The sequence below is a fragment of the Hyla sarda genome, unplaced genomic scaffold (genome assembly GCF_029499605.1).
Source record: "Hyla sarda isolate aHylSar1 unplaced genomic scaffold, aHylSar1.hap1 scaffold_1185, whole genome shotgun sequence".
Lineage (NCBI taxonomy): Eukaryota > Metazoa > Chordata > Amphibia > Anura > Hylidae > Hyla > Hyla sarda.
In genome coordinates, this window is record NW_026607808.1 from 36,341 (window position 1) to 59,362 (window position 23,022).

At 46.0% G+C, this 23,022-nt stretch overlaps 10 non-coding genes across 10 annotated transcripts; all 10 read right to left on the reverse strand.

Annotated features, from left to right (window-relative positions):
* Nucleotides 1–1,728: 1,728 nt before the first annotated feature.
* LOC130302868 (U2 spliceosomal RNA) lies at nt 1,729–1,919 on the reverse strand. Its single transcript, XR_008853012.1, has one exon. It is a non-coding gene; the product is annotated as a U2 spliceosomal RNA (small nuclear RNA).
* Nucleotides 1,920–4,003: 2,084 nt separating this feature from the next.
* On the reverse strand, nt 4,004–4,194 carry LOC130302869 (U2 spliceosomal RNA). Its single transcript, XR_008853013.1, has one exon. It is a non-coding gene; the product is annotated as a U2 spliceosomal RNA (small nuclear RNA).
* Nucleotides 4,195–6,279: 2,085 nt separating this feature from the next.
* On the reverse strand, nt 6,280–6,470 carry LOC130302870 (U2 spliceosomal RNA). The gene has a single exon (XR_008853014.1). It is a non-coding gene; the product is annotated as a U2 spliceosomal RNA (small nuclear RNA).
* Nucleotides 6,471–8,552: 2,082 nt separating this feature from the next.
* On the reverse strand, nt 8,553–8,743 carry LOC130302871 (U2 spliceosomal RNA). Its single transcript, XR_008853015.1, has one exon. It is a non-coding gene; the product is annotated as a U2 spliceosomal RNA (small nuclear RNA).
* Nucleotides 8,744–10,832: 2,089 nt separating this feature from the next.
* Nucleotides 10,833–11,023, reverse strand: LOC130302872 (U2 spliceosomal RNA). Its single transcript, XR_008853016.1, has one exon. It is a non-coding gene; the product is annotated as a U2 spliceosomal RNA (small nuclear RNA).
* A 2,086-nt stretch (nt 11,024–13,109) lies between these two features.
* Nucleotides 13,110–13,300, reverse strand: LOC130302873 (U2 spliceosomal RNA). Its single transcript, XR_008853017.1, has one exon. It is a non-coding gene; the product is annotated as a U2 spliceosomal RNA (small nuclear RNA).
* A 2,083-nt stretch (nt 13,301–15,383) lies between these two features.
* Nucleotides 15,384–15,574, reverse strand: LOC130302874 (U2 spliceosomal RNA). The gene has a single exon (XR_008853018.1). It is a non-coding gene; the product is annotated as a U2 spliceosomal RNA (small nuclear RNA).
* A 2,075-nt stretch (nt 15,575–17,649) lies between these two features.
* On the reverse strand, nt 17,650–17,840 carry LOC130302876 (U2 spliceosomal RNA). Its single transcript, XR_008853020.1, has one exon. It is a non-coding gene; the product is annotated as a U2 spliceosomal RNA (small nuclear RNA).
* Nucleotides 17,841–19,923: 2,083 nt separating this feature from the next.
* LOC130302877 (U2 spliceosomal RNA) lies at nt 19,924–20,114 on the reverse strand. The gene has a single exon (XR_008853021.1). It is a non-coding gene; the product is annotated as a U2 spliceosomal RNA (small nuclear RNA).
* A 2,083-nt stretch (nt 20,115–22,197) lies between these two features.
* On the reverse strand, nt 22,198–22,388 carry LOC130302878 (U2 spliceosomal RNA). Its single transcript, XR_008853022.1, has one exon. It is a non-coding gene; the product is annotated as a U2 spliceosomal RNA (small nuclear RNA).
* Between the last annotated feature and the right edge of the window lie 634 nt (nt 22,389–23,022).

Here is a 23,022-nt window from a genome sequence, read left to right on the forward strand (position 1 = left end):
GTATCAAACCAACACCCACGGGAAGGTGTAAGCATAGAGGACATGCCTGCACCCCATTGGACTTACCTGTGTGGGTTAAACCCGGGTTATTTGACAACCTATGGCGGTGATGGTTCTGCTCAGGCAGAGCAGTGCTGATGCTCCTCATAAAGCTGTCGCTGCTGTGAAGGTTCTAGGTGACATCACAAATCCCTATGGTTACATACACAACAAAGCTGGGTTGTTGTTGTTTACACTCTGCAAGGCCTGTGGAAGTGAGTGACATCATAGCACTGTAGTTCTGAGGGTTCTAGATGGATGCAACAATCTCCTGTTGCTTCTATGAAGGCCATAATAGACGACATCACCAAACAGCTCCATAGTCACATACACAGCAAAGGAGAGATGTTGTTTACACCTAGTGATGTCAGTGGTATTGAGTGACATCACAGCACAGTGCTAAGGCTCCTGGGCCTGGACACAGCAGCGGCTGCAATATCTCAACGGAGAATACGTTTATATATATGTGTGTGTGTGCGCGTATATATATATATATATATATATATATATATATATATATATATTCTCCGCCGAAATCACTTTTAAACCCATTTCCACCTTTTTTTCCCTTCTCTTCCTCTTACTTTTTTTTCACGTTTTTTTACGTTTTTCTCCTTTTCGCCTCTTTTCTGGGCGTATTATTCTTCTTTTTCTTCTTTTTTTTCGTCTAATGCATACCCCATCAGTGCAGCAATGCTTATTCAATACCGCCAGCAGATGGAGACACTGGGGGATAATTTTCTAAGGATTTATACTGATTTTTCCTGTCTGAATTTGTCGCACAGAAAGTTGCAGGCCAAATATGTGTGACATTTCTGCGACTTTAGCTTCTAGAGCATTTTTACAACATTATACATAGGTGCTGAATACATAAAAAGCGACTGTTCAGCGACAGACAAGTCGCATCGGCTGAAAGTAGGCCAGAATGTCAGTCCATGTTGGAGCAGGTTTAGATACAGTCTAAAGTATAGATCTCAAAGTCTGTGCACAGAATTTAGCAAGGGCCTCGCACCTTCTGATGCATCAGGTAGGTGCACAATAGCATAGCCTAACCCTCTGTACTTTGGTCTATATTGATGCGGGACATAGACAGCCAGCTGATGACCAATCCATTAGTGCAATGGATGGCTGGAAGCATTTGTCTTTGCCTTTGCAATACCACAGAAGCAATGCATGGTCAATGTACAGCAATGACACACCTGTGTGAACAGCCAGGAGACCCCCCCCCCATGTTATGTTACATAGTTACATAGTTAGTACGGTCGAAAAAAGACATATGTCCATCAAGTTCAACCAGGGAATTAAGGGGTAGGGGTGTGGCGCGATATTGGGGAAGGGATGAGATTTTATATTTCTTCATAAGCATTAATCTTATTTTGTCAATTAGGAACATTCAGCACCCACCCGCTATCAAGGCAGCTGCCTATCATGTCATGCCCTACCTGCACAGGTGTGCTGGCTACTCAAATGATCCAATTAAGGAGGCCATTTAGTCAGCAGCAGCAGAAGTCCTGTGCCTGGACGCTCCAACAGCGGCCAGACACAAGCAGAAGCAGCAGAAGCAGCAGCAGCAGCACCACCTTTTGTTTTTTGGCTGCAGCAGCAGCAAGGCCCACAGGGCTGGCTAGCTGGCTAGCCAGCAAGCAGGTAGCAATGAAAGTAGGAATCTTTCTTTTTAACCCTGTAAGGGGGTGGTGCACTGTACCCGAAGATACTGCCATATCGGGTCAATGCATAGGGCGACGGAAGCAAGCTTCGAAATCGGCCCCCGTTCTCAAAAATCCATTTAATATATGGTCCCCAGATAGGGGACGTATCAGATATTAAACTGATAAGAACAGATACTACACTTGATCTTAGCCAAAAGGCCGAGAAGCGATAACCGTGAAAGGGGCGGGCCCAACAAGGTCCCCTTCATGGGCACTATCACTGCTTGCTGTCAGGGAGGCTGCCAGACAATTTTCCATGCACACTCTGGGCTGGGGGGCAGTCAACCACCAGTACACACAGCAGAACCTAAACCCATACCATTATTGCTAAGCAGCAAGACAGGGGCCCATTGCACTCCCACGGGGCCTTTTTAAATGCAATCCATAACCCGGATTTGCCAGGAACCCTTCTTACTCCTCCTACTTGCATGTGACACTGGGCTTAGGATCTGCATAGGAAACACACACACAAGCACACACCTACCTTTGTTGCCTGCAGATGCCTCCTTGGCTGTCCCCAAACGGTATCAAACCAACACCCACGGGAAGCTGTAAGCATAGAGGACATGCCTGCACCCCATTGGACTTACCTGTGTGGGTTAAACCCGGGTTATTTGACAACCTATGGCGGTGATGGTTCTGCTCAGGCAGAGCAGTGCTGATGCTCCTCATAAAGCTGTCGCTGCTGTGAAGGTTCTAGGTGACATCACAAATCCCTATGGTTACATACACAACAAAGCTGGGTTGTTGTTGTTTACACTCTGCAAGGCCTGTGGAAGTGAGTGACATCATAGCACTGTAGTTCTGAGGGTTCTAGATGGATGCAACAATCTCCTGTTGCTTCTATGAAGGCCATAATAGACGACATCACCAAACAGCTCCATAGTCACATACACAGCAAAGGAGAGATGTTGTTTACACCTAGTGATGTCAGTGGTATTGAGTGACATCACAGCACAGTGCTAAGGCTCCTGGGCCTGGACACAGCAGCGGCTGCAATATCTCAACGGAGAATACGTTTATATATATGTGTGTGTGTGCGCGTATATATATATATATATATATATATATATATATATATATATATATTTCTCCGCCGAAATCACTTTTAAACCCATTTCCACCTTTTTTTCCCTTCTCTTCCTCTTACTTTTTTTTCACGTTTTTTTACGTTTTTCTCCTTTTCGCCTCTTTTCTGGGCGTATTATTCTTCTTTTTCTTCTTTTTTTTCGTCTAATGCATACCCCATCAGTGCAGCAATGCTTATTCAATACCGCCAGCAGATGGAGACACTGGGGGATAATTTTCTAAGGATTTATACTGATTTTTCCTGTCTGAATTTGTCGCACAGAAAGTTGCAGGCCAAATATGTGTGACATTTCTGCGACTTTAGCTTCTAGAGCATTTTTACAACATTATACATAGGTGCTGAATACATAAAAAGCGACTGTTCAGCGACAGACAAGTCGCATCGGCTGAAAGTAGGCCAGAATGTCAGTCCATGTTGGAGCAGGTTTAGATACAGTCTAAAGTATAGATCTCAAAGTCTGTGCACAGAATTTAGCAAGGGCCTCGCACCTTCTGATGCATCAGGTAGGTGCACAATAGCATAGCCTAACCCTCTGTACTTTGGTCTATATTGATGCGGGACATAGACAGCCAGCTGATGACCAATCCATTAGTGCAATGGATGGCTGGAAGCATTTGTCTTTGCCTTTGCAATACCACAGAAGCAATGCATGGTCAATGTACAGCAATGACACACCTGTGTGAACAGCCAGGAGACCCCCCCCCCATGTTATGTTACATAGTTACATAGTTAGTACGGTCGAAAAAAGACATATGTCCATCAAGTTCAACCAGGGAATTAAGGGGTAGGGGTGTGGCGCGATATTGGGGAAGGGATGAGATTTTATATTTCTTCATAAGCATTAATCTTATTTTGTCAATTAGGAACATTCAGCACCCACCCGCTATCAAGGCAGCTGCCTATCATGTCATGCCCTACCTGCACAGGTGTGCTGGCTACTCAAATGATCCAATTAAGGAGGCCATTTAGTCAGCAGCAGCAGAAGTCCTGTGCCTGGACGCTCCAACAGCGGCCAGACACAAGCAGAAGCAGCAGAAGCAGCAGCAGCAGCACCACCTTTTGTTTTTTGGCTGCAGCAGCAGCAAGGCCCACAGGGCTGGCTAGCTGGCTAGCCAGCAAGCAGGTAGCAATGAAAGTAGGAATCTTTCTTTTTAACCCTGTAAGGGGGTGGTGCACTGTACCCGAAGATACTGCCATATCGGGTCAATGCATAGGGCGACGGAAGCAAGCTTCGAAATCGGCCCCCGTTCTCAAAAATCCATTTAATATATGGTCCCCAGATAGGGGACGTATCAGATATTAAACTGATAAGAACAGATACTACACTTGATCTTAGCCAAAAGGCCGAGAAGCGATAACCGTGAAAGGGGCGGGCCCAACAAGGTCCCCTTCATGGGCACTATCACTGCTTGCTGTCAGGGAGGCTGCCAGACAATTTTCCATGCACACTCTGGGCTGGGGGGCAGTCAACCACCAGTACACACAGCAGAACCTAAACCCATACCATTATTGCTAAGCAGCAAGACAGGGGCCCATTGCACTCCCACGGGGCCTTTTTAAATGCAATCCATAACCCGGATTTGCCAGGAACCCTTCTTACTCCTCCTACTTGCATGTGACACTGGGCTTAGGATCTGCATAGGAAACACACACACAAGCACACACCTACCTTTGTTGCCTGCAGATGCCTCCTTGGCTGTCCCCAAACGGTATCAAACCAACACCCACGGGAAGCTGTAAGCATAGAGGACATGCCTGCACCCCATTGGACTTACCTGTGTGGGTTAAACCCGGGTTATTTGACAACCTATGGCGGTGATGGTTCTGCTCAGGCAGAGCAGTGCTGATGCTCCTCATAAAGCTGTCGCTGCTGTGAAGGTTCTAGGTGACATCACAAATCCCTATGGTTACATACACAACAAAGCTGGGTTGTTGTTGTTTACACTCTGCAAGGCCTGTGGAAGTGAGTGACATCATAGCACTGTAGTTCTGAGGGTTCTAGATGGATGCAACAATCTCCTGTTGCTTCTATGAAGGCCATAATAGACGACATCACCAAACAGCTCCATAGTCACATACACAGCAAAGGAGAGATGTTGTTTACACCTAGTGATGTCAGTGGTATTGAGTGACATCACAGCACAGTGCTAAGGCTCCTGGGCCTGGACACAGCAGCGGCTGCAATATCTCAACGGAGAATACGTTTATATATATGTGTGTGTGTGCGCGTATATATATATATATATATATATATATATATATATATATATATATTTCTCCGCCGAAATCACTTTTAAACCCATTTCCACCTTTTTTTCCCTTCTCTTCCTCTTACTTTTTTTTCACGTTTTTTTACGTTTTTCTCCTTTTCGCCTCTTTTCTGGGCGTATTATTCTTCTTTTTCTTCTTTTTTTTCGTCTAATGCATACCCCATCAGTGCAGCAATGCTTATTCAATACCGCCAGCAGATGGAGACACTGGGGGATAATTTTCTAAGGATTTATACTGATTTTTCCTGTCTGAATTTGTCGCACAGAAAGTTGCAGGCCAAATATGTGTGACATTTCTGCGACTTTAGCTTCTAGAGCATTTTTACAACATTATACATAGGTGCTGAATACATAAAAAGCGACTGTTCAGCGACAGACAAGTCGCATCGGCTGAAAGTAGGCCAGAATGTCAGTCAATGTTGGAGCAGGTTTAGATACAGTCTAAAGTATAGATCTCAAAGTCTGTGCACAGAATTTAGCAAGGGCCTCGCACCTTCTGATGCATCAGGTAGGTGCACAATAGCATAGCCTAACCCTCTGTACTTTGGTCTATATTGATGCGGGACATAGACAGCCAGCTGATGACCAATCCATTAGTGCAATGGATGGCTGGAAGCATTTGTCTTTGCCTTTGCAATACCACAGAAGCAATGCATGGTCAATGTACAGCAATGACACACCTGTGTGAACAGCCAGGAGACCCCCCCCCCCATGTTATGTTACATAGTTACATAGTTAGTACGGTCGAAAAAAGACATATGTCCATCAAGTTCAACCAGGGAATTAAGGGGTAGGGGTGTGGCGCGATATTGGGGAAGGGATGAGATTTTATATTTCTTCATAAGCATTAATCTTATTTTGTCAATTAGGAACATTCAGCACCCACCCGCTATCAAGGCAGCTGCCTATCATGTCATGCCCTACCTGCACAGGTGTGCTGGCTACTCAAATGATCCAATTAAGGAGGCCATTTAGTCAGCAGCAGCAGAAGTCCTGTGCCTGGACGCTCCAACAGCGGCCAGACACAAGCAGAAGCAGCAGAAGCAGCAGCAGCAGCACCACCTTTTGTTTTTTGGCTGCAGCAGCAGCAAGGCCCACAGGGCTGGCTAGCTGGCTAGCCAGCAAGCAGGTAGCAATGAAAGTAGGAATCTTTCTTTTTAACCCTGTAAGGGGGTGGTGCACTGTACCCGAAGATACTGCCATATCGGGTCAATGCATAGGGCGACGGAAGCAAGCTTCGAAATCGGCCCCCGTTCTCAAAAATCCATTTAATATATGGTCCCCAGATAGGGGACGTATCAGATATTAAACTGATAAGAACAGATACTACACTTGATCTTAGCCAAAAGGCCGAGAAGCGATAACCGTGAAAGGGGCGGGCCCAACAAGGTCCCCTTCATGGGCACTATCACTGCTTGCTGTCAGGGAGGCTGCCAGACAATTTTCCATGCACACTCTGGGCTGGGGGGCAGTCAACCACCAGTACACACAGCAGAACCTAAACCCATACCATTATTGCTAAGCAGCAAGACAGGGGCCCATTGCACTCCCACGGGGCCTTTTTAAATGCAATCCATAACCCGGATTTGCCAGGAACCCTTCTTACTCCTCCTACTTGCATGTGACACTGGGCTTAGGATCTGCATAGGAAACACACACACAAGCACACACCTACCTTTGTTGCCTGCAGATGCCTCCTTGGCTGTCCCCAAACGGTATCAAACCAACACCCACGGGAAGCTGTAAGCATAGAGGACATGCCTGCACCCCATTGGACTTACCTGTGTGGGTTAAACCCGGGTTATTTGACAACCTATGGCGGTGATGGTTCTGCTCAGGCAGAGCAGTGCTGATGCTCCTCATAAAGCTGTCGCTGCTGTGAAGGTTCTAGGTGACATCACAAATCCCTATGGTTACATACACAACAAAGCTGGGTTGTTGTTGTTTACACTCTGCAAGGCCTGTGGAAGTGAGTGACATCATAGCACTGTAGTTCTGAGGGTTCTAGATGGATGCAACAATCTCCTGTTGCTTCTATGAAGGCCATAATAGACGACATCACCAAACAGCTCCATAGTCACATACACAGCAAAGGAGAGATGTTGTTTACACCTAGTGATGTCAGTGGTATTGAGTGACATCACAGCACAGTGCTAAGGCTCCTGGGCCTGGACACAGCAGCGGCTGCAATATCTCAACGGAGAATACGTTTATATATATGTGTGTGTGTGCGCGTATATATATATATATATATATATATATATATATATATATATATTTCTCCGCCGAAATCACTTTTAAACCCATTTCCACCTTTTTTTCCCTTCTCTTCCTCTTACTTTTTTTTCACGTTTTTTTACGTTTTTCTCCTTTTCGCCTCTTTTCTGGGCGTATTATTCTTCTTTTTCTTCTTTTTTTTCGTCTAATGCATACCCCATCAGTGCAGCAATGCTTATTCAATACCGCCAGCAGATGGAGACACTGGGGGATAATTTTCTAAGGATTTATACTGATTTTTCCTGTCTGAATTTGTCGCACAGAAAGTTGCAGGCCAAATATGTGTGACATTTCTGCGACTTTAGCTTCTAGAGCATTTTTACAACATTATACATAGGTGCTGAATACATAAAAAGCGACTGTTCAGCGACAGACAAGTCGCATCGGCTGAAAGTAGGCCAGAATGTCAGTCCATGTTGGAGCAGGTTTAGATACAGTCTAAAGTATAGATCTCAAAGTCTGTGCACAGAATTTAGCAAGGGCCTCGCACCTTCTGATGCATCAGGTAGGTGCACAATAGCATAGCCTAACCCTCTGTACTTTGGTCTATATTGATGCGGGACATAGACAGCCAGCTGATGACCAATCCATTAGTGCAATGGATGGCTGGAAGCATTTGTCTTTGCCTTTGCAATACCACAGAAGCAATGCATGGTCAATGTACAGCAATGACACACCTGTGTGAACAGCCAGGAGACCCCCCCCCCATGTTATGTTACATAGTTACATAGTTAGTACGGTCGAAAAAAGACATATGTCCATCAAGTTCAACCAGGGAATTAAGGGGTAGGGGTGTGGCGCGATATTGGGGAAGGGATGAGATTTTATATTTCTTCATAAGCATTAATCTTATTTTGTCAATTAGGAACATTCAGCACCCACCCGCTATCAAGGCAGCTGCCTATCATGTCATGCCCTACCTGCACAGGTGTGCTGGCTACTCAAATGATCCAATTAAGGAGGCCATTTAGTCAGCAGCAGCAGAAGTCCTGTGCCTGGACGCTCCAACAGCGGCCAGACACAAGCAGAAGCAGCAGAAGCAGCAGCAGCAGCACCACCTTTTGTTTTTTGGCTGCAGCAGCAGCAAGGCCCACAGGGCTGGCTAGCTGGCTAGCCAGCAAGCAGGTAGCAATGAAAGTAGGAATCTTTCTTTTTAACCCTGTAAGGGGGTGGTGCACTGTACCCGAAGATACTGCCATATCGGGTCAATGCATAGGGCGACGGAAGCAAGCTTCGAAATCGGCCCCCGTTCTCAAAAATCCATTTAATATATGGTCCCCAGATAGGGGACGTATCAGATATTAAACTGATAAGAACAGATACTACACTTGATCTTAGCCAAAAGGCCGAGAAGCGATAACCGTGAAAGGGGCGGGCCCAACAAGGTCCCCTTCATGGGCACTATCACTGCTTGCTGTCAGGGAGGCTGCCAGACAATTTTCCATGCACACTCTGGGCTGGGGGGCAGTCAACCACCAGTACACACAGCAGAACCTAAACCCATACCATTATTGCTAAGCAGCAAGACAGGGGCCCATTGCACTCCCACGGGGCCTTTTTAAATGCAATCCATAACCCGGATTTGCCAGGAACCCTTCTTACTCCTCCTACTTGCATGTGACACTGGGCTTAGGATCTGCATAGGAAACACACACACAAGCACACACCTACCTTTGTTGCCTGCAGATGCCTCCTTGGCTGTCCCCAAACGGTATCAAACCAACACCCACGGGAAGCTGTAAGCATAGAGGACATGCCTGCACCCCATTGGACTTACCTGTGTGGGTTAAACCCGGGTTATTTGACAACCTATGGCGGTGATGGTTCTGCTCAGGCAGAGCAGTGCTGATGCTCCTCATAAAGCTGTCGCTGCTGTGAAGGTTCTAGGTGACATCACAAATCCCTATGGTTACATACACAACAAAGCTGGGTTGTTGTTGTTTACACTCTGCAAGGCCTGTGGAAGTGAGTGACATCATAGCACTGTAGTTCTGAGGGTTCTAGATGGATGCAACAATCTCCTGTTGCTTCTATGAAGGCCATAATAGACGACATCACCAAACAGCTCCATAGTCACATACACAGCAAAGGAGAGATGTTGTTTACACCTAGTGATGTCAGTGGTATTGAGTGACATCACAGCACAGTGCTAAGGCTCCTGGGCCTGGACACAGCAGCGGCTGCAATATCTCAACGGAGAATACGTTTATATATATGTGTGTGTGTGCGCGTATATATATATATATATATATATATATATATATATATATATATATATATATTTCTCCGCCGAAATCACTTTTAAACCCATTTCCACCTTTTTTTCCCTTCTCTTCCTCTTACTTTTTTTTCACGTTTTTTTACGTTTTTCTCCTTTTCGCCTCTTTTCTGGGCGTATTATTCTTCTTTTTCTTCTTTTTTTTCGTCTAATGCATACCCCATCAGTGCAGCAATGTTATTCAATACCGCCAGCAGATGGAGACACTGGGGGATAATTTTCTAAGGATTTATACTGATTTTTCCTGTCTGAATTTGTCGCACAGAAAGTTGCAGGCCAAATATGTGTGACATTTCTGCGACTTTAGCTTCTAGAGCATTTTTACAACATTATACATAGGTGCTGAATACATAAAAAGCGACTGTTCAGCGACAGACAAGTCGCATCGGCTGAAAGTAGGCCAGAATGTCAGTCCATGTTGGAGCAGGTTTAGATACAGTCTAAAGTATAGATCTCAAAGTCTGTGCACAGAATTTAGCAAGGGCCTCGCACCTTCTGATGCATCAGGTAGGTGCACAATAGCATAGCCTAACCCTCTGTACTTTGGTCTATATTGATGCGGGACATAGACAGCCAGCTGATGACCAATCCATTAGTGCAATGGATGGCTGGAAGCATTTGTCTTTGCCTTTGCAATACCACAGAAGCAATGCATGGTCAATGTACAGCAATGACACACCTGTGTGAACAGCCAGGAGACCCCCCCCCCATGTTATGTTACATAGTTACATAGTTAGTACGGTCGAAAAAAGACATATGTCCATCAAGTTCAACCAGGGAATTAAGGGGTAGGGGTGTGGCGCGATATTGGGGAAGGGATGAGATTTTATATTTCTTCATAAGCATTAATCTTATTTTGTCAATTAGGAACATTCAGCACCCACCCGCTATCAAGGCAGCTGCCTATCATGTCATGCCCTACCTGCACAGGTGTGCTGGCTACTCAAATGATCCAATTAAGGAGGCCATTTAGTCAGCAGCAGCAGAAGTCCTGTGCCTGGACGCTCCAACAGCGGCCAGACACAAGCAGAAGCAGCAGAAGCAGCAGCAGCAGCACCACCTTTTGTTTTTTGGCTGCAGCAGCAGCAAGGCCCACAGGGCTGGCTAGCTGGCTAGCCAGCAAGCAGGTAGCAATGAAAGTAGGAATCTTTCTTTTTAACCCTGTAAGGGGGTGGTGCACTGTACCCGAAGATACTGCCATATCGGGTCAATGCATAGGGCGACGGAAGCAAGCTTCGAAATCGGCCCCCGTTCTCAAAAATCCATTTAATATATGGTCCCCAGATAGGGGACGTATCAGATATTAAACTGATAAGAACAGATACTACACTTGATCTTAGCCAAAAGGCCGAGAAGCGATAACCGTGAAAGGGGCGGGCCCAACAAGGTCCCCTTCATGGGCACTATCACTGCTTGCTGTCAGGGAGGCTGCCAGACAATTTTCCATGCACACTCTGGGCTGGGGGGCAGTCAACCACCAGTACACACAGCAGAACCTAAACCCATACCATTATTGCTAAGCAGCAAGACAGGGGCCCATTGCACTCCCACGGGGCCTTTTTAAATGCAATCCATAACCCGGATTTGCCAGGAACCCTTCTTACTCCTCCTACTTGCATGTGACACTGGGCTTAGGATCTGCATAGGAAACACACACACAAGCACACACCTACCTTTGTTGCCTGCAGATGCCTCCTTGGCTGTCCCCAAACGGTATCAAACCAACACCCACGGGAAGCTGTAAGCATAGAGGACATGCCTGCACCCCATTGGACTTACCTGTGTGGGTTAAACCCGGGTTATTTGACAACCTATGGCGGTGATGGTTCTGCTCAGGCAGAGCAGTGCTGATGCTCCTCATAAAGCTGTCGCTGCTGTGAAGGTTCTAGGTGACATCACAAATCCCTATGGTTACATACACAACAAAGCTGGGTTGTTGTTGTTTACACTCTGCAAGGCCTGTGGAAGTGAGTGACATCATAGCACTGTAGTTCTGAGGGTTCTAGATGGATGCAACAATCTCCTGTTGCTTCTATGAAGGCCATAATAGACGACATCACCAAACAGCTCCATAGTCACATACACAGCAAAGGAGAGATGTTGTTTACACCTAGTGATGTCAGTGGTATTGAGTGACATCACAGCACAGTGCTAAGGCTCCTGGGCCTGGACATAGCAGCGGCTGCAATATCTCAACGGAGAATACGTTTATATATATGTGTGTGTGTGCGCGTATATATATATATATATATATATATATATATATATATATATATATATTTCTCCGCCGAAATCACTTTTAAACCCATTTCCACCTTTTTTTCCCTTCTCTTCCTCTTACTTTTTTTTCACGTTTTTTTACGTTTTTCTCCTTTTCGCCTCTTTTCTGGGCGTATTATTCTTCTTTTTCTTCTTTTTTTTCGTCTAATGCATACCCCATCAGTGCAGCAATGCTTATTCAATACCGCCAGCAGATGGAGACACTGGGGGATAATTTTCTAAGGATTTATACTGATTTTTCCTGTCTGAATTTGTCGCACAGAAAGTTGCAGGCCAAATATGTGTGACATTTCTGCGACTTTAGCTTCTAGAGCATTTTTACAACATTATACATAGGTGCTGAATACATAAAAAGCGACTGTTCAGCGACAGACAAGTCGCATCGGCTGAAAGTAGGCCAGAATGTCAGTCCATGTTGGAGCAGGTTTAGATACAGTCTAAAGTATAGATCTCAAAGTCTGTGCACAGAATTTAGCAAGGGCCTCGCACCTTCTGATGCATCAGGTAGGTGCACAATAGCATAGCCTAACCCTCTGTACTTTGGTCTATATTGATGCGGGACATAGACAGCCAGCTGATGACCAATCCATTAGTGCAATGGATGGCTGGAAGCATTTGTCTTTGCCTTTGCAATACCACAGAAGCAATGCATGGTCAATGTACAGCAATGACACACCTGTGTGAACAGCCAGGAGACCCCCCCCCCATGTTATGTTACATAGTTACATAGTTAGTACGGTCGAAAAAAGACATATGTCCATCAAGTTCAACCAGGGAATTAAGGGGTAGGGGTGTGGCGCGATATTGGGGAAGGGATGAGATTTTATATTTCTTCATAAGCATTAATCTTATTTTGTCAATTAGGAACATTCAGCACCCACCCGCTATCAAGGCAGCTGCCTATCATGTCATGCCCTACCTGCACAGGTGTGCTGGCTACTCAAATGATCCAATTAAGGAGGCCATTTAGTCAGCAGCAGCAGAAGTCCTGTGCCTGGACGCTCCAACAGCGGCCAGACACAAGCAGAAGCAGCAGAAGCAGCAGCAGCAGCACCACCTTTTGTTTTTTGGCTGCAGCAGCAGCAAGGCCCACAGGGCTGGCTAGCTGGCTAGCCAGCAAGCAGGTAGCAATGAAAGTAGGAATCTTTCTTTTTAACCCTGTAAGGGGGTGGTGCACTGTACCCGAAGATACTGCCATATCGGGTCAATGCATAGGGCGACGGAAGCAAGCTTCGAAATCGGCCCCCGTTCTCAAAAATCCATTTAATATATGGTCCCCAGATAGGGGACGTATCAGATATTAAACTGATAAGAACAGATACTACACTTGATCTTAGCCAAAAGGCCGAGAAGCGATAACCGTGAAAGGGGCGGGCCCAACAAGGTCCCCTTCATGGGCACTATCACTGCTTGCTGTCAGGGAGGCTGCCAGACAATTTTCCATGCACACTCTGGGCTGGGGGGCAGTCAACCACCAGTACACACAGCAGAACCTAAACCCATACCATTATTGCTAAGCAGCAAGACAGGGGCCCATTGCACTCCCACGGGGCCTTTTTAAATGCAATCCATAACCCGGATTTGCCAGGAACCCTTCTTACTCCTCCTACTTGCATGTGACACTGGGCTTAGGATCTGCATAGGAAACACACACACAAGCACACACCTACCTTTGTTGCCTGCAGATGCCTCCTTGGCTGTCCCCAAACGGTATCAAACCAACACCCACGGGAAGCTGTAAGCATAGAGGACATGCCTGCACCCCATTGGACTTACCTGTGTGGGTTAAACCCGGGTTATTTGACAACCTATGGCGGTGATGGTTCTGCTCAGGCAGAGCAGTGCTGATGCTCCTCATAAAGCTGTCGCTGCTGTGAAGGTTCTAGGTGACATCACAAATCCCTATGGTTACATACACAACAAAGCTGGGTTGTTGTTGTTTACACTCTGCAAGGCCTGTGGAAGTGAGTGACATCATAGCACTGTAGTTCTGAGGGTTCTAGATGGATGCAACAATCTCCTGTTGCTTCTATGAAGGCCATAATAGACGACATCACCAAACAGCTCCATAGTCACATACACAGCAAAGGAGAGATGTTGTTTACACCTAGTGATGTCAGTGGTATTGAGTGACATCACAGCACAGTGCTAAGGCTCCTGGGCCTGGACACAGCAGCGGCTGCAATATCTCAACGGAGAATACGTTTATATATATGTGTGTGTGTGCGCGTATATATATATATATATATATATATATATATATATATATATATATTTCTCCGCCGAAATCACTTTTAAACCCATTTCCACCTTTTTTTCCCTTCTCTTCCTCTTACTTTTTTTTCACGTTTTTTTACGTTTTTCTCCTTTTCGCCTCTTTTCTGGGCGTATTATTCTTCTTTTTCTTCTTTTTTTTCGTCTAATGCATACCCCATCAGTGCAGCAATGCTTATTCAATACCGCCAGCAGATGGAGACACTGGGGGATAATTTTCTAAGGATTTATACTGATTTTTCCTGTCTGAATTTGTCGCACAGAAAGTTGCAGGCCAAATATGTGTGACATTTCTGCGACTTTAGCTTCTAGAGCATTTTTACAACATTATACATAGGTGCTGAATACATAAAAAGCGACTGTTCAGCGACAGACAAGTCGCATCGGCTGAAAGTAGGCCAGAATGTCAGTCCATGTTGGAGCAGGTTTAGATACAGTCTAAAGTATAGATCTTAAAGTCTGTGCACAGAATTTAGCAAGGGCCTCGCACCTTCTGATGCATCAGGTAGGTGCACAATAGCATAGCCTAACCCTCTGTACTTTGGTCTATATTGATGCGGGACATAGACAGCCAGCTGATGACCAATCCATTAGTGCAATGGATGGCTGGAAGCATTTGTCTTTGCCTTTGCAATACCACAGAAGCAATGCATGGTCAATGTACAGCAATGACACACCTGTGTGAACAGCCAGGAGACCCCCCCCCATGTTATGTTACATAGTTACATAGTTAGTACGGTCGAAAAAAGACATATGTCCATCAAGTTCAACCAGGGAATTAAGGGGTAGGGGTGTGGCGCGATATTGGGGAAGGGATGAGATTTTATATTTCTTCATAAGCATTAATCTTATTTTGTCAATTAGGAACATTCAGCACCCACCCGCTATCAAGGCAGCTGCCTATCATGTCATGCCCTACCTGCACAGGTGTGCTGGCTACTCAAATGATCCAATTAAGGAGGCCATTTAGTCAGCAGCAGCAGAAGTCCTGTGCCTGGACGCTCCAACAGCGGCCAGACACAAGCAGAAGCAGCAGAAGCAGCAGCAGCAGCACCACCTTTTGTTTTTTGGCTGCAGCAGCAGCAAGGCCCACAGGGCTGGCTAGCTGGCTAGCCAGCAAGCAGGTAGCAATGAAAGTAGGAATCTTTCTTTTTAACCCTGTAAGGGGGTGGTGCACTGTACCCGAAGATACTGCCATATCGGGTCAATGCATAGGGCGACGGAAGCAAGCTTCGAAATCGGCCCCCGTTCTCAAAAATCCATTTAATATATGGTCCCCAGATAGGGGACGTATCAGATATTAAACTGATAAGAACAGATACTACACTTGATCTTAGCCAAAAGGCCGAGAAGCGATAACCGTGAAAGGGGCGGGCCCAACAAGGTCCCCTTCATGGGCACTATCACTGCTTGCTGTCAGGGAGGCTGCCAGACAATTTTCCATGCACACTCTGGGCTGGGGGGCAGTCAACCACCAGTACACACAGCAGAACCTAAACCCATACCATTATTGCTAAGCAGCAAGACAGGGGCCCATTGCACTCCCACGGGGCCTTTTTAAATGCAATCCATAACCCGGATTTGCCAGGAACCCTTCTTACTCCTCCTACTTGCATGTGACACTGGGCTTAGGATCTGCATAGGAAACACACACACAAGCACACACCTACCTTTGTTGCCTGCAGATGCCTCCTTGGCTGTCCCCAAACGGTATCAAACCAACACCCACGGGAAGCTGTAAGCATAGAGGACATGCCTGCACCCCATTGGACTTACCTGTGTGGGTTAAACCCGGGTTATTTGACAACCTATGGCGGTGATGGTTCTGCTCAGGCAGAGCAGTGCTGATGCTCCTCATAAAGCTGTCGCTGCTGTGAAGGTTCTAGGTGACATCACAAATCCCTATGGTTACATACACAACAAAGCTGGGTTGTTGTTGTTTACACTCTGCAAGGCCTGTGGAAGTGAGTGACATCATAGCACTGTAGTTCTGAGGGTTCTAGATGGATGCAACAATCTCCTGTTGCTTCTATGAAGGCCATAATAGACGACATCACCAAACAGCTCCATAGTCACATACACAGCAAAGGAGAGATGTTGTTTACACCTAGTGATGTCAGTGGTATTGAGTGACATCACAGCACAGTGCTAAGGCTCCTGGGCCTGGACACAGCAGCGGCTGCAATATCTCAACGGAGAATACGTTTATATATATGTGTGTGTGTGCGCGTATATATATATATATATATATATATATATATATATATTTCTCCGCCGAAATCACTTTTAAACCCATTTCCACCTTTTTTTCCCTTCTCTTCCTCTTACTTTTTTTTCACGTTTTTTTACGTTTTTCTCCTTTTCGCCTCTTTTCTGGGCGTATTATTCTTCTTTTTCTTCTTTTTTTTCGTCTAATGCATACCCCATCAGTGCAGCAATGCTTATTCAATACCGCCAGCAGATGGAGACACTGGGGGATAATTTTCTAAGGATTTATACTGATTTTTCCTGTCTGAATTTGTCGCACAGAAAGTTGCAGGCCAAATATGTGTGACATTTCTGCGACTTTAGCTTCTAGAGCATTTTTACAACATTATACATAGGTGCTGAATACATAAAAAGCGACTGTTCAGCGACAGACAAGTCGCATCGGCTGAAAGTAGGCCAGAATGTCAGTCCATGTTGGAGCAGGTTTAGATACAGTCTAAAGTATAGATCTCAAAGTCTGTGCACAGAATTTAGCAAGGGCCTCGCACCTTCTGATGCATCAGGTAGGTGCACAATAGCATAGCCTAACCCTCTGTACTTTGGTCTATATTGATGCGGGACATAGACAGCCAGCTGATGACCAATCCATTAGTGCAATGGATGGCTGGAAGCATTTGTCTTTGCCTTTGCAATACCACAGAAGCAATGTATGGTCAATGTACAGCAATGACACACCTGTGTGAACAGCCAGGAGACCCCCCCCCATGTTATGTTACATAGTTACATAGTTAGTACGGTCGAAAAAAGACATATGTCCATCAAGTTCAACCAGGGAATTAAGGGGTAGGGGTGTGGCGCGATATTGGGGAAGGGATGAGATTTTATATTTCTTCATAAGCATTAATCTTATTTTGTCAATTAGGAACATTCAGCACCCACCCGCTATCAAGGCAGCTGCCTATCATGTCATGCCCTACCTGCACAGGTGTGCTGGCTACTCAAATGATCCAATTAAGGAGGCCATTTAGTCAGCAGCAGCAGAAGTCCTGTGCCTGGACGCTCCAACAGCGGCCAGACACAAGCAGAAGCAGCAGAAGCAGCAGCAGCAGCACCACCTTTTGTTTTTTGGCTGCAGCAGCAGCAAGGCCCACAGGGCTGGCTAGCTGGCTAGCCAGCAAGCAGGTAGCAATGAAAGTAGGAATCTTTCTTTTTAACCCTGTAAGGGGGTGGTGCACTGTACCCGAAGATACTGCCATATCGGGTCAATGCATAGGGCGACGGAAGCAAGCTTCGAAATCGGCCCCCGTTCTCAAAAATCCATTTAATATATGGTCCCCAGATAGGGGACGTATCAGATATTAAACTGATAAGAACAGATACTACACTTGATCTTAGCCAAAAGGCCGAGAAGCGATAACCGTGAAAGGGGCGGGCCCAACAAGGTCCCCTTCATGGGCACTATCACTGCTTGCTGTCAGGGAGGCTGCCAGACAATTTTCCATGCACACTCTGGGCTGGGGGGCAGTCAACCACCAGTACACACAGCAGAACCTAAACCCATACCATTATTGCTAAGCAGCAAGACAGGGGCCCATTGCACTCCCACGGGGCCTTTTTAAATGCAATCCATAACCCGGATTTGCCAGGAACCCTTCTTACTCCTCCTACTTGCATGTGACACTGGGCTTAGGATCTGCATAGGAAACACACACACAAGCACACACCTACCTTTGTTGCCTGCAGATGCCTCCTTGGCTGTCCCCAAACGGTATCAAACCAACACCCACGGGAAGCTGTAAGCATAGAGGACATGCCTGCACCCCATTGGACTTACCTGTGTGGGTTAAACCCGGGTTATTTGACAACCTATGGCGGTGATGGTTCTGCTCAGGCAGAGCAGTGCTGATGCTCCTCATAAAGCTGTCGCTGCTGTGAAGGTTCTAGGTGACATCACAAATCCCTATGGTTACATACACAACAAAGCTGGGTTGTTGTTGTTTACACTCTGCAAGGCCTGTGGAAGTGAGTGACATCATAGCACTGTAGTTCTGAGGGTTCTAGATGGATGCAACAATCTCCTGTTGCTTCTATGAAGGCCATAATAGACGACATCACCAAACAGCTCCATAGTCACATACACAGCAAAGGAGAGATGTTGTTTACACCTAGTGATGTCAGTGGTATTGAGTGACATCACAGCACAGTGCTAAGGCTCCTGGGCCTGGACACAGCAGCGGCTGCAATATCTCAACGGAGAATACGTTTATATATATGTGTGTGTGTGCGCGTATATATATATATATATATATATATATATATATATATATATATATTTCTCCGCCGAAATCACTTTTAAACCCATTTCCACCTTTTTTTCCCTTCTCTTCCTCTTACTTTTTTTTCACGTTTTTTTACGTTTTTCTCCTTTTCGCCTCTTTTCTGGGCGTATTATTCTTCTTTTTCTTCTTTTTTTTCGTCTAATGCATACCCCATCAGTGCAGCAATGCTTATTCAATACCGCCAGCAGATGGAGACACTGGGGGATAATTTTCTAAGGATTTATACTGATTTTTCCTGTCTGAATTTGTCGCACAGAAAGTTGCAGGCCAAATATGTGTGACATTTCTGCGACTTTAGCTTCTAGAGCATTTTTACAACATTATACATAGGTGCTGAATACATAAAAAGCGACTGTTCAGCGACAGACAAGTCGCATCGGCTGAAAGTAGGCCAGAATGTCAGTCCATGTTGGAGCAGGTTTAGATACAGTCTAAAGTATAGATCTCAAAGTCTGTGCACAGAATTTAGCAAGGGCCTCGCACCTTCTGATGCATCAGGTAGGTGCACAATAGCATAGCCTAACCCTCTGTACTTTGGTCTATATTGATGCGGGACATAGACAGCCAGCTGATGACCAATCCATTAGTGCAATGGATGGCTGGAAGCATTTGTCTTTGCCTTTGCAATACCACAGAAGCAATGTATGGTCAATGTACAGCAATGACACACCTGTGTGAACAGCCAGGAGACCCCCCCCCATGTTATGTTACATAGTTACATAGTTAGTACGGTCGAAAAAAGACATATGTCCATCAAGTTCAACCAGGGAATTAAGGGGTAGGGGTGTGGCGCGATATTGGGGAAGGGATGAGATTTTATATTTCTTCATAAGCATTAATCTTATTTTGTCAATTAGGAACATTCAGCACCCACCCGCTATCAAGGCAGCTGCCTATCATGTCATGCCCTACCTGCACAGGTGTGCTGGCTACTCAAATGATCCAATTAAGGAGGCCATTTAGTCAGCAGCAGCAGAAGTCCTGTGCCTGGACGCTCCAACAGCGGCCAGACACAAGCAGAAGCAGCAGAAGCAGCAGCAGCAGCACCACCTTTTGTTTTTTGGCTGCAGCAGCAGCAAGGCCCACAGGGCTGGCTAGCTGGCTAGCCAGCAAGCAGGTAGCAATGAAAGTAGGAATCTTTCTTTTTAACCCTGTAAGGGGGTGGTGCACTGTACCCGAAGATACTGCCATATCGGGTCAATGCATAGGGCGACGGAAGCAAGCTTCGAAATCGGCCCCCGTTCTCAAAAATCCATTTAATATATGGTCCCCAGATAGGGGACGTATCAGATATTAAACTGATAAGAACAGATACTACACTTGATCTTAGCCAAAAGGCCGAGAAGCGATAACCGTGAAAGGGGCGGGCCCAACAAGGTCCCCTTCATGGGCACTATCACTGCTTGCTGTCAGGGAGGCTGCCAGACAATTTTCCATGCACACTCTGGGCTGGGGGGCAGTCAACCACCAGTACACACAGCAGAACCTAAACCCATACCATTATTGCTAAGCAGCAAGACAGGGGCCCATTGCACTCCCACGGGGCCTTTTTAAATGCAATCCATAACCCGGATTTGCCAGGAACCCTTCTTACTCCTCCTACTTGCATGTGACACTGGGCTTAGGATCTGCATAGGAAACACACACACAAGCACACACCTACCTTTGTTGCCTGCAGATGCCTCCTTGGCTGTCCCCAAACGGTATCAAACCAACACCCACGGGAAGCTGTAAGCATAGAGGACATGCCTGCACCCCATTGGACTTACCTGTGTGGGTTAAACCCGGGTTATTTGACAACCTATGGCGGTGATGGTTCTGCTCAGGCAGAGCAGTGCTGATGCTCCTCATAAAGCTGTCGCTGCTGTGAAGGTTCTAGGTGACATCACAAATCCCTATGGTTACATACACAACAAAGCTGGGTTGTTGTTGTTTACACTCTGCAAGGCCTGTGGAAGTGAGTGACATCATAGCACTGTAGTTCTGAGGGTTCTAGATGGATGCAACAATCTCCTGTTGCTTCTATGAAGGCCATAATAGACGACATCACCAAACAGCTCCATAGTCACATACACAGCAAAGGAGAGATGTTGTTTACACCTAGTGATGTCAGTGGTATTGAGTGACATCACAGCACAGTGCTAAGGCTCCTGGGCCTGGACACAGCAGCGGCTGCAATATCTCAACGGAGAATACGTTTATATATATGTGTGTGTGTGCGCGTATATATATATATATATATATATATATATATATATATATATATTTCTCCGCCGAAATCACTTTTAAACCCATTTCCACCTTTTTTTCCCTTCTCTTCCTCTTACTTTTTTTTCACGTTTTTTTACGTTTTTCTCCTTTTCGCCTCTTTTCTGGGCGTATTATTCTTCTTTTTCTTCTTTTTTTTCGTCTAATGCATACCCCATCAGTGCAGCAATGCTTATTCAATACCGCCAGCAGATGGAGACACTGGGGGATAATTTTCTAAGGATTTATACTGATTTTTCCTGTCTGAATTTGTCGCACAGAAAGTTGCAGGCCAAATATGTGTGACATTTCTGCGACTTTAGCTTCTAGAGCATTTTTACAACATTATACATAGGTGCTGAATACATAAAAAGCGACTGTTCAGCGACAGACAAGTCGCATCGGCTGAAAGTAGGCCAGAATGTCAGTCCATGTTGGAGCAGGTTTAGATACAGTCTAAAGTATAGATCTCAAAGTCTGTGCACAGAATTTAGCAAGGGCCTCGCACCTTCTGATGCATCAGGTAGGTGCACAATAGCATAGCCTAACCCTCTGTACTTTGGTCTATATTGATGCGGGACATAGACAGCCAGCTGATGACCAATCCATTAGTGCAATGGATGGCTGGAAGCATTTGTCTTTGCCTTTGCAATACCACAGAAGCAATGCATGGTCAATGTACAGCAATGACACACCTGTGTGAACAGCCAGGAGACCCCCCCCCCCATGTTATGTTACATAGTTACATAGTTAGTACGGTCGAAAAAAGACATATGTCCATCAAGTTCAACCAGGGAATTAAGGGGTAGGGGTGTGGCGCGATATTGGGGAAGGGATGAGATTTTATATTTCTTCATAAGCATTAATCTTATTTTGTCAATTAGGAACATTCAGCACCCACCCGCTATCAAGGCAGCTGCCTATCATGTCATGCCCTACCTGCACAGGTGTGCTGGCTACTCAAATGATCCAATTAAGGAGGCCATTTAGTCAGCAGCAGCAGAAGTCCTGTGCCTGGACGCTCCAACAGCGGCCAGACACAAGCAGAAGCAGCAGAAGCAGCAGCAGCAGCACCACCTTTTGTTTTTTGGCTGCAGCAGCAGCAAGGCCCACAGGGCTGGCTAGCTGGCTAGCCAGCAAGCAGGTAGCAATGAAAGTAGGAATCTTTCTTTTTAACCCTGTAAGGGGGTGGTGCACTGTACCCGAAGATACTGCCATATCGGGTCAATGCATAGGGCGACGGAAGCAAGCTTCGAAATCGGCCCCCGTTCTCAAAAATCCATTTAATATATGGTCCCCAGATAGGGGACGTATCAGATATTAAACTGATAAGAACAGATACTACACTTGATCTTAGCCAAAAGGCCGAGAAGCGATAACCGTGAAAGGGGCGGGCCCAACAAGGTCCCCTTCATGGGCACTATCACTGCTTGCTGTCAGGGAGGCTGCCAGACAATTTTCCATGCACACTCTGGGCTGGGGGGCAGTCAACCACCAGTACACACAGCAGAACCTAAACCCATACCATTATTGCTAAGCAGCAAGACAGGGGCCCATTGCACTCCCACGGGGCCTTTTTAAATGCAATCCATAACCCGGATTTGCCAGGAACCCTTCTTACTCCTCCTACTTGCATGTGACACTGGGCTTAGGATCTGCATAGGAAACACACACACAAGCACACACCTACCTTTGTTGCCTGCAGATGCCTCCTTGGCTGTCCCCAAACGGTATCAAACCAACACCCACGGGAAGCTGTAAGCATAGAGGACATGCCTGCACCCCATTGGACTTACCTGTGTGGGTTAAACCCGGGTTATTTGACAACCTATGGCGGTGATGGTTCTGCTCAGGCAGAGCAGTGCTGATGCTCCTCATAAAGCTGTCGCTGCTGTGAAGGTTCTAGGTGACATCACAAATCCCTATGGTTACATACACAACAAAGCTGGGTTGTTGTTGTTTACACTCTGCAAGGCCTGTGGAAGTGAGTGACATCATAGCACTGTAGTTC